The following is a 9,852-nucleotide window of genomic DNA, read 5'->3' on the forward strand; positions in this document are numbered from 1 at the left end:
TACATGCTTCTAATCTTTATGTGAAGGTGAGACGTTGCCACATCTCCGTCCCTTTTATTTATTTTATTTAATTTATTTTTTCTACAACCGTGTTAAAAATGCAATTTTTAGCACTCCATACGAGCGTTAAAAAGGCTACTTTAAGGCACTAGTACTTTAAAAATTTTATGGCACTGCAGTTCGTATTGACCGTATAGGCAATTTTGATGTAATGTCAAAAAAATATAAAAATGGAATGTCAGTCAAGTTCAAGTAAAAGTTTTTGTAGATATTGTCCTGTAACTACGTTTGTAGAAAAAATATTGTATGGTATGCGTGTTAAAAAGTACATTTTTAAGACACAAGAATTGCAGAACTCGCTTCGCTCATTCTGCAAACTTTCACGTGCGTGCCTTAAACGTGTACTTTAACACTTATATCATAAATAACTATTATTTTCAACCTTTATTGTATTAAACGTTATTGACACTAGGCGGTATTTATAAATTTCAACTAACTTATACATATTTTATGTAATTAGTTTTATAACCATTATAATATATTTTATAATAATCATTATTTTTTGTTATTAATAACTTAACAAAAAATGCAAAAACATACTAAGTATTTTATATATTTATTAAAAATAACATCACAAAAAACTTAGGTATTTGGAAAATATCACAAAATGTGTATGGAAATATAAAATTAAAAAATATTTTTCCTAAAGTATCCCGCACAAACCTTATGGAAATTAGGTTAGTGAAAATAGTGGATTTCGTTCATACTTTGGGAAAATACTCTTTGAAGCATCCTGATAAAAAGTTCTCATGGGCACAACTCAATCGTCTGAAGGATTTTTAAGATATAGAGGCACAAACTCGGAAAATTATATAAGATTTACTGGGTATTCCAATTCCCTGAGTTACTGGTTATCTGGCAACATGTAGAAGTTTGGATCAAGGAAAAGTACTAGTAGTCTAGGATTTTTTCCTGACTATCCAATGGCGACCTTTACTTTGACCTTGACCTTCAACGGACGTCATCTTCTAGAGTTTCGAGGATTTTCGGCATTAAATTGATATAAACAGATTACTCATGGATTTTTGGTATCGCTAAACACGAATATCCAGGGCTTATTTTACCACTAGGCCAGTGAGGCACCTGCCTCGGGCCCGCATTTTAATGGGGCCCGGAAAGATCATAAAAAAATTCTTATTGCAATAAAACAAGATAAATTTTCAAATTTGTCAACTGTGGTCTTAGAACCACATGAGACACACTTTGAAAATCTTTCTACGTATCATCCACAGTAGAATCAGAGATAAATGTGAAGAAGACCAGGATGAAACACAATTTGGCTTCAGAAATGGACTGGGAACCCGGGTCGCACTCTTTGCACAAAATGTATTATTGCAGAAATGCCGAGATCAAAGGAAATACGTATTTGCTGTATTTATTGACTATGAGAAGGCCTTTGATCGAGTACAACATCACAAATTAATTAAAATATTGGTATTAGCCGTTTGTTAGTAATAGTGGTGTTTAGCCGTTTGGCCCATCAAGATTCACAGTTATATGTTGATGGTCATATAATTCAAAGAGTGCCCAGTTTTAAATATCTTGGTTGCCATATTACTGAACAACTACATCCAGATAAAGAGATAAAATGTAGAATCGAGATAGCCCGCACGACATTTTTAAAAATGAGGTCATTCTTCTGTAATGATAACTTGCAACTTAAACTTCGAAAGCGCATGATTAAATGTTACATTTGGTCAGTCCTCTTGTATGTTGTCGAAGCATGGACATTAAAAATATCGACCATTAATCGTTTGGAGGCCTTTGAAATGTGGCTGCACAGACGTACACTGAAAATACCATGGACGGCTACTCTGACAAGTGTGGCAGTCCTTAAGAGAGCAAATGCTGCCCGCGAGCTGCATCATCATAACTGCATCAGATAACATCAAATATAGAAAGATGGCCTATTTTGGACACGTAGTAAGGGGAGACCGGTATAATATTCTTCAACTTATTATGATGGGTAAAATCGAAGGACAAAGAGGAATTGGTAGAAAGCAGGCCTCTTGGTTGAAGAATGGGAGTGGACAGGAATAAAGAAAGCAGAACAACTATTTAGAATAGCTCGAGACAGAGACAGTTTCGCCATGTTAATCGCCAACGTCAAGAGGACTTGATACGGCACGTTAAGAAGAAAAAGAAGGTCTTAGAACAATTAAAAAATTTGATATCAATATTAACTAATTAACTTAATTAATATTATTATTAAATTATATTTAGGGGCCCGAAAATTATGTAGTGCCTCGGGCCTGATTTGAAGTAAAATAGGTTCTGCGAATATCCATCAAAATTGATCTCCGGAGGACGTGGTGGCCAAGGCCACTGCAAGGAACGTCATCTTCTAGAGCTTATAGAGTTCACTTTGACATCTAGTGATGGTATATAAAAAGCACAGCCCACACCAGCACTTTGTTTTGAAGCATTCTCGTGGTTATGATATAATATTGATTAAATTATCGTGTTTTCACAAATGATTTGCAGGTTTTTTAGTACATGTCCACCGTTTTACTGTATCTTTGGCCAACATTTTTTGAAAACCGAATATAAAACCATCAATTGATAGTAAAGGTTTGCCCTTTTGACTGACATTTATCGTTGATTCCATTATTTCGGATGTTATGACTTAAACACAATTTGATCTTGAAATCGACGAACTGACAAGCTTGAAATAGACAAACTGACTGATGCAGTAATAAACTTTCAAGTATGTATACATTATATAGGTCTGGATCCCGCGTATGAAAAAAAAGTTGATTAATAGCAAGCTGAAAATTTGTTAATAGCTTAAGGGTGTCTAGTCGGATAAACTATGATATATGGGAACACTGGAACAGGGGCAGTTTTAATTGTGGAACAGGTTAAAAATTTGGAATGGTCACACCACGAAAACGGCACGTTTATTTTGTCCGACAGAACAGACTTAAACTCTCCGAACAGAGATTAAACTCTCATGCAAAAATCAGACTGCTATTTATCACCTGTCATAATTCCTGTCATTTGACATATTTTACATGTTCCACTCATTAAAACGCCCATTTGGTGATAAATAGCAGTCTGATTTTTGCATGAGAGTTTAATCTCTGTTCGAAGAGTTTAAGTCTGTTCTGTCGGACAAAATAAATGTGCCGTTTTCGTGGTGTGACCGTTCCAAATTTTTAACCTGTTCCACAATTAAAACTGCCCCTGTTCCAGTGTTCCCATATATCAAAGTTTATCCGACTAGCGGAATGGGACGTTTCGATGCCGCCGGTTCATCGCCGGCCGTTTCGATGCCGCCGGTTCATCGCCAGTCCATTTCATCGCCGTCATATCTCGCATTTCCTAGAATTCCTAATTAATACTAAAAATAACTAATAATTGTAACTGTGGAAAATTCGGAAATATATCAGATAGCAATTAATTGACTGGCGATGAATCGGCCGGCATCGGCATCGAACTGGCGGCATCGAAACGGCGGCGATGAAACGTCCTAGACCCCCGACTAGTCACCCTTAAGCTATTAACAAATTTTCAGCTTGCTATTAATCAACTTTTTTTTTATACGCGGGATCCAGACCTAATACCCATTAACACAATTTACAAAAAAATATATAAACAAACAAAAAGATTAAGGTAAAAGTACCTATTCATGGTATTATAAAATGGAATTATAAATATGGGAGAGATTAGAATCGGAATTGGAATTACCCAGAAAAGCTGGATATTTGATTGTCGGGTAACAACTTTCTTTTCTAAAAAGAAATATGTCGTACTGTGAAATATTTATGTGAAACAAATTTTATGTACACTGCATTAAGAATTAGAAAAATCAAAATAGATAAGTAGATACTACCTATTTAAATTCTGATTTGGCAACATTGTGTCATTATACAGAGATTAAATAGACAAAATATCAGCCTAAATGATTAAAGAAACCGAGGCATTTCGATTGTACCTGGGAGGCATTTCATGTATCAAAATATTTACCTAAAAAATTGGGAGGCATTTCGATAACGCCGGATGTGGCCAGATGTTGGCAAAATTTTTGATCTTTTTTTTTGGCAATTAATGTTAAAAATTCCGTGTAATTGCCTCGATTGTCAGAGTCTTCGCCCTCAAAATGACCACGAAACGCTAATTCTTGTTTGGTAAAAAAACATACGCTATCTATTATAAGTGTGCTAAGGATATATTGTTATGCTCTATTATATCTATTTAATTAGATTGATTAGCAAATTCTTACTTTAGGTAATTATTCAATTATTTTATTTACTGCCTATGTAAAACAAAAACTAAATTCAAATTAAATTTTCCAATCAATTTTATTCTCAGGGCTAATTTTGTATTGTAGACAATACCTGTGATCTGTGGCTTCTAATATTTCTGATTGCTTACTTCTTCCAGGGTGGAAACAGGGAAATTGAAAACACTCAATATCATATAAATGTAATCTATTGTTTTTATCAAATAAGCCGTGTACATGTGATTCAAAAAATATTAAATTTTAACTTTGTTGCAACAATCTCTTACTTAATCAATTAAACTCTAACTCTGATATCTCCTTGTTTTGACAAAAAAATTATTTAATTAATTTATTATTTACTCATACTAAATTTAATAAAATGATTTCTTAAATTTTAAATGACTAACTGCGTAAAAGAAAAGTTCAATAAACAAATATGGGTTTGATATAAACAAATTTTCTCCGTTCCGACAAATAATTTGACTGACCTTTTTTGTTTCTTCACTGCCTCGTTCTCTGGATTGCGCCGTCCTTGATTCTTCCAAACACGTACTTTCTGGATGTTGCGAAAAAGTCCCTCTCGTCACGACTGCTTCCAAAAATCATACAGGATTTGCTCGAATTCTGTTACTCAGTTTTCCTTGTTCGATATCTTGTGCAAAAAGATATTAATCAGCTACTCGTTCTAGACAAAACAAAGGAAGCTCCCTCGGACCAGGAAAATTGACTCTTCAACCGGCCGACAATTTGGTTTCAACTTGATTCTGCTCGCAAAGGCCGATTACACACACTCTACACTGATTACTAAACTTTTTAAAACAAAAAACTGGACTGCCTTCCACCGATGTTAATTACACAGTGACCTCTCGTCTCTCGCCAAATTCTGACTCCTAATTTCTTCTCCCTTCTATCTCATTGTTGTTCTGAAGCTATTTTCTTGTGGCATTTTTATAATCAAGTATGTATATTCAAATGGGAAATAAGCCACAATTTTACCTAAAAATGATTTTATTAACGTTTCGACGCCCAAGTCGGGTGTCGTTGTCAAAATACAAAATAATACTAAATAAACAAAAATGTTGTTGCTTAGTAAAAAAATCTTCTAATAATTTATTTAATCTGACTCATTTATATCGGCAATTCAGACACGTATTATACATTTTAAAGTAGACGACTTTAAAATGATATTGCCAATATTGATGAGTTGCGTTCCTGGGACGACTTTACTAAAAGATAGTTCATTCGATTACATGAAATCAATCCCAACTCAAGAATATCCGCCACAAAAAAATCATAGCATGTGATCTGTCTTTAAAAAGACAATCAAATGCAACGGTGGCACTGAAATTCTCGCGTTAGAGATTCCATAGTAAATCACGAGGGAAAACCAGGAAAAACCTCGTGATACTATCCCGACATCGTAAGTATTTGGTCTCACATCGTAAGTATTTGGGTTTACATTTAGTTTACTCTCAAAACTAATACCAAATTCTGACTTGATATTTTAAATTTTAAATAATACTAAAATATTAAATATGTACTAACTCGATATGTTACTGATTTACTAATTGTGGTATTTTCTTTCTATTGACTTCCTCCTTTAATATGGATAACCACATCCTACTGCATTCTACCGAGGAATTTGCGACACAATTGGTTTCATTTAGCATAATTAGAGCCGCTTCTTTGATTTTTCTCTTTTTACTATCTGCTTCTTTTAGGACTATACTTGAATCTCTCCACTGAACTCTATGTTCATTATCCCATGCGTGTTGACATATTTGAGATCTATCAAATTCTCTATTTTTTATATAAGACTGATGTTCATTTACTCTAACGTCTAATGGTCTTGACGTTTCACCTATATAAAATTGTTCGCATTCACAAGGTATTTTATAAATACAATTCTTTGTTCTTTCTTGTTCACTGTTAGGTTTAGTTTTAGATAGAATAGATCTCAATGTGTTTGTTGTTTTGAATGTTGTTGATATGTTGAATTTATTTCCTATTGTTTTAAGTTTCTCGGATAGTCCTTTTACATATGGTATTGATATTTTCCTCGTATTATTTCTTGTGAATGTTGTAGGATCCCGTTCTAAGTTGTTCTGTTCCATTCGATCCAATCTTGACAATTCCTTATTTATAAACGATATGGGATAATCATTTTTTAATAAAACAGATGTTAACAATTGTTTTTCTTCTAAAAATGAATTTTCGTTAGAACAAGTAATTTTGGCTCTATCATATAAGGATTTAATGATTCCCTTTTTAACGTTGATGTTATGATTTGATTTGTAATTGAGATATCTGTTGGTGTGTGTTGGTTTTCTATACACTTGAGTCTCATATCCAGTATCCTTCTTTGAGACCAAAACATCGAGGAAAGGTAGGGTGTTATTGTATTCCTTTTCCATTGTAAACTTTATTGTCTCTTCTTGATCGTTTATAATATTCAGGAACGTATCCAACAATTCCGATCTATGAGGCCATATGGAAAACACATCATCTACATATCTCCACCATACTGTGGGTTTTAAATTTTGTTTAGAAATGATATTAGTTTCGAAATCCTCCATAAATATATTAGCCAATAATGGAGATAAAGAAGAGCCCATTGCGAGACCAAAATTTTGTTTATAGAATTCATTATTTAGTTGAAAATAGGTATTATTAGTACATAATGTCAATAACTCCATTATAGCTGATACATTTAGTCTTGTCCTAGTTGTTAATGTATTATCATTTTCTAATTTCGTTTTGATTATGTTTAAAGTTTTATCTAATGGCACATTTGTAAATAAACTGTTTATGTCAAAACTTACTAAAATATTATTTGGATTAAATTCAATATTTGATAATTTGTTTAAAAAATGTTGTGTATTTTTTATAAATGTGTCATTATTATTTGCAAATGGTTTTATAATATTTAATAAAATCTATCTCATCTTTCCCACTTTATCAAAAACACGCCTCTCTCAAAACCATTCATACCCATTTCTTCTGAAACAAATATTTTTTCCACAGAACTTTCCCAATTTGTCATATTTCAAGAGATATCTTCTTCTTCTTCAGCCTGTGTTCGTCCACTGCTGGACATAGGCCTCTTCCATTTGCCTCCATCGATTTCTACTCTTGTCAATTCTCATCCACTGTTTGCCCGCGACTTTTTTGATATCATCTGCCCACCTCTTCTGCGGTCTGCCTACTCCTCGCCTGTTCTCTCTTGGTCTCCAGTTTGTTAGTCTCTGTGTCCATTTTTCGGGATTATCTCTGGCAACATGTCCGAGCCATTGGCACTTGAGCCTTGCTATACGTTCTGCGACATCAGTAATCTTTGTTCTTTCACGAATGTCGATATTTCGAATTTTGTCTCTCAAACTAATCTCTAGCATGGCCCTCTCCATCGCTCTTTGAGTTGTACTGAGCTGCTCTAAGCTTTTCTTTGTAAAGGCCAAGAGATATCATAATTAGTTATTTCCTACTTTCTACTTTAACATCTAAACCTCATACAATTATACCATATTAAAAAACTTCCCGGAAAGGATCTTAAAGACGGTTTGGTTTTCGTCAACGATGTCCACTTTCTAATCACCGAAATGTTTTTTCATGTCCCATGCATTTCGTCGAATCACTTATTAGTCGTTTCACTTTTTCCCGAAACACTTGCTTAATAGCAAATTAAATTCTAAACGATTTTGGTGATGAAAATACAGGGTGATGAAAAACTATCATTTTATGGTCGTTGATATAAATTAAATTTTTTCTTAATTTCTTTACAAAAAAAAAACAATTCTACAACAATACCTATCTATTCTTTTTACCAAACTCATTATGTTTAGCAATATTTGCTTTAAAAGCTTGGTTAAGAGAACTTTCGATTATTGTTTTACCAAACTGAACCAAATTGGGCATACATCTTACATGTAGGTAACGGAGAAATTTCATGTCTCCTTTTTAAAACTCTAAAACTATTTAAATCGTGAACTCGGCCGCTGTTCCACCCATTTTTTCTAATTCCAGATTCCTGTCTTCACCTTTAATACCTACTTTCTTATATTCTACTTTTATGTCCTAACCTTTTGAGATATCGGCGACAATTATGTGAATTTATATCTTATTCGCAGCTACTCTAAATAACGCTAAATAACTAAATCCTCCGGGTCCTTTTGTCTCAAATATTTTATTTTTCACAATTTTTTTGCAATTCATCTCTTCTTATAATTCATAAGGTACATACATTTTATACCTACTAATCTACTTGCTTCTTAAATAGTGTTGAATAAGCTAAAAATTCTGCTTTCATTTTCTCTATTTCCCTGGGAAATCCCACATTGTACTCCCTTGAGCGAATCACATTGTCAAAATGCTCTCGACTTCGTGCCGTTTGTTATTTATATTTGATTGTATAGTTTTCATCAATTTTGTGCATTTCAAAGCATTTCGTTTTGTTTTTGGATCAGCGATAAGGGCTTTTGTGAAATGTTGTGCAAAATTTTACTCATAATTGGTAGAAATGTTCACTTTTTAATCAAACGAGCCGTTTAATTAGAGCAAAAGTTATGCTTTTTGAGGGGTTTTGAGTATTATATAAAAACACGTCAATTAATTTACCCTGGAATGGAATTGGATCAATAGCTAATGCGTCATGTGCATGTGATTTGATTTTGGTATTGTGTTTCTATTAAAATGGATAATATTTTCTATACTTTGGGATTACATTGCCATTGCAGACCTTCATTATAATCCCGGCAATGTTAGTATTTTAGCCTTATATCTTCTCTCCTGTAAATCTTTAACTTTTATTTATACTTATATTTATACAGGGTAGGCCAAAGAAAAGAGTCCACCTCGATTTTTGGCAGTATTTATTAGATTTTAAGGAAATTACGAAACAGGTCGATTTTTGATCTAAGGTTGACACATTTTTACGGTACATACATCTGTCATTTGTCAACCCCCACCCTTCCACTTCCCCACCACTCATTTTTAAATAGGGAATAGGGGTAGTGTGCTAGCTAATTTAAAAGGTTATTTAATTCTCTATCCAGTAATATTAACATTGACATAATTATTTATACGGTGTGTCCAAGAAAAAATATTTTGAATTAAATTAATTGACAGAAAAAGAAGAATGTATGCAATTTATTTAACTCAAAATACATTCTACTGCTAACAGAAAACAGAAAAAAATGTTTATTTGATAAATAAATATTACTTGTTGCTTAAATTCAATATTCAACCTACGATGAATATTGAAATTAAGCGAAAAGCAATGTTTATTTATCAAAAAACATTTTTTTTTCTGTTTTGTTACAGCAGTAGAATGTATTTTGAATTAAATAAATTACATGCATTCTTCTTTTTGTGTCAATTAATTTAATTAATTTTTTTTCTTAGACACCCTGTATAAATAATTATGTTAATTTTTATATTACCGAATAGAGAATTGAATAACCTTTCAAATGAGCTAGCAGACGACCCCTATTCCGTACTTAAAAATAAGGGGTGGGGGAAGTGCAAGGGACGGGGTTCCCCTTAGATCAAAAATCGACATGTTTCGTCATTTC

Source organism: Diabrotica virgifera, chromosome 8 (genome assembly GCF_917563875.1).
Source record: "Diabrotica virgifera virgifera chromosome 8, PGI_DIABVI_V3a".
Taxonomy (NCBI): domain Eukaryota; kingdom Metazoa; phylum Arthropoda; class Insecta; order Coleoptera; family Chrysomelidae; genus Diabrotica; species Diabrotica virgifera.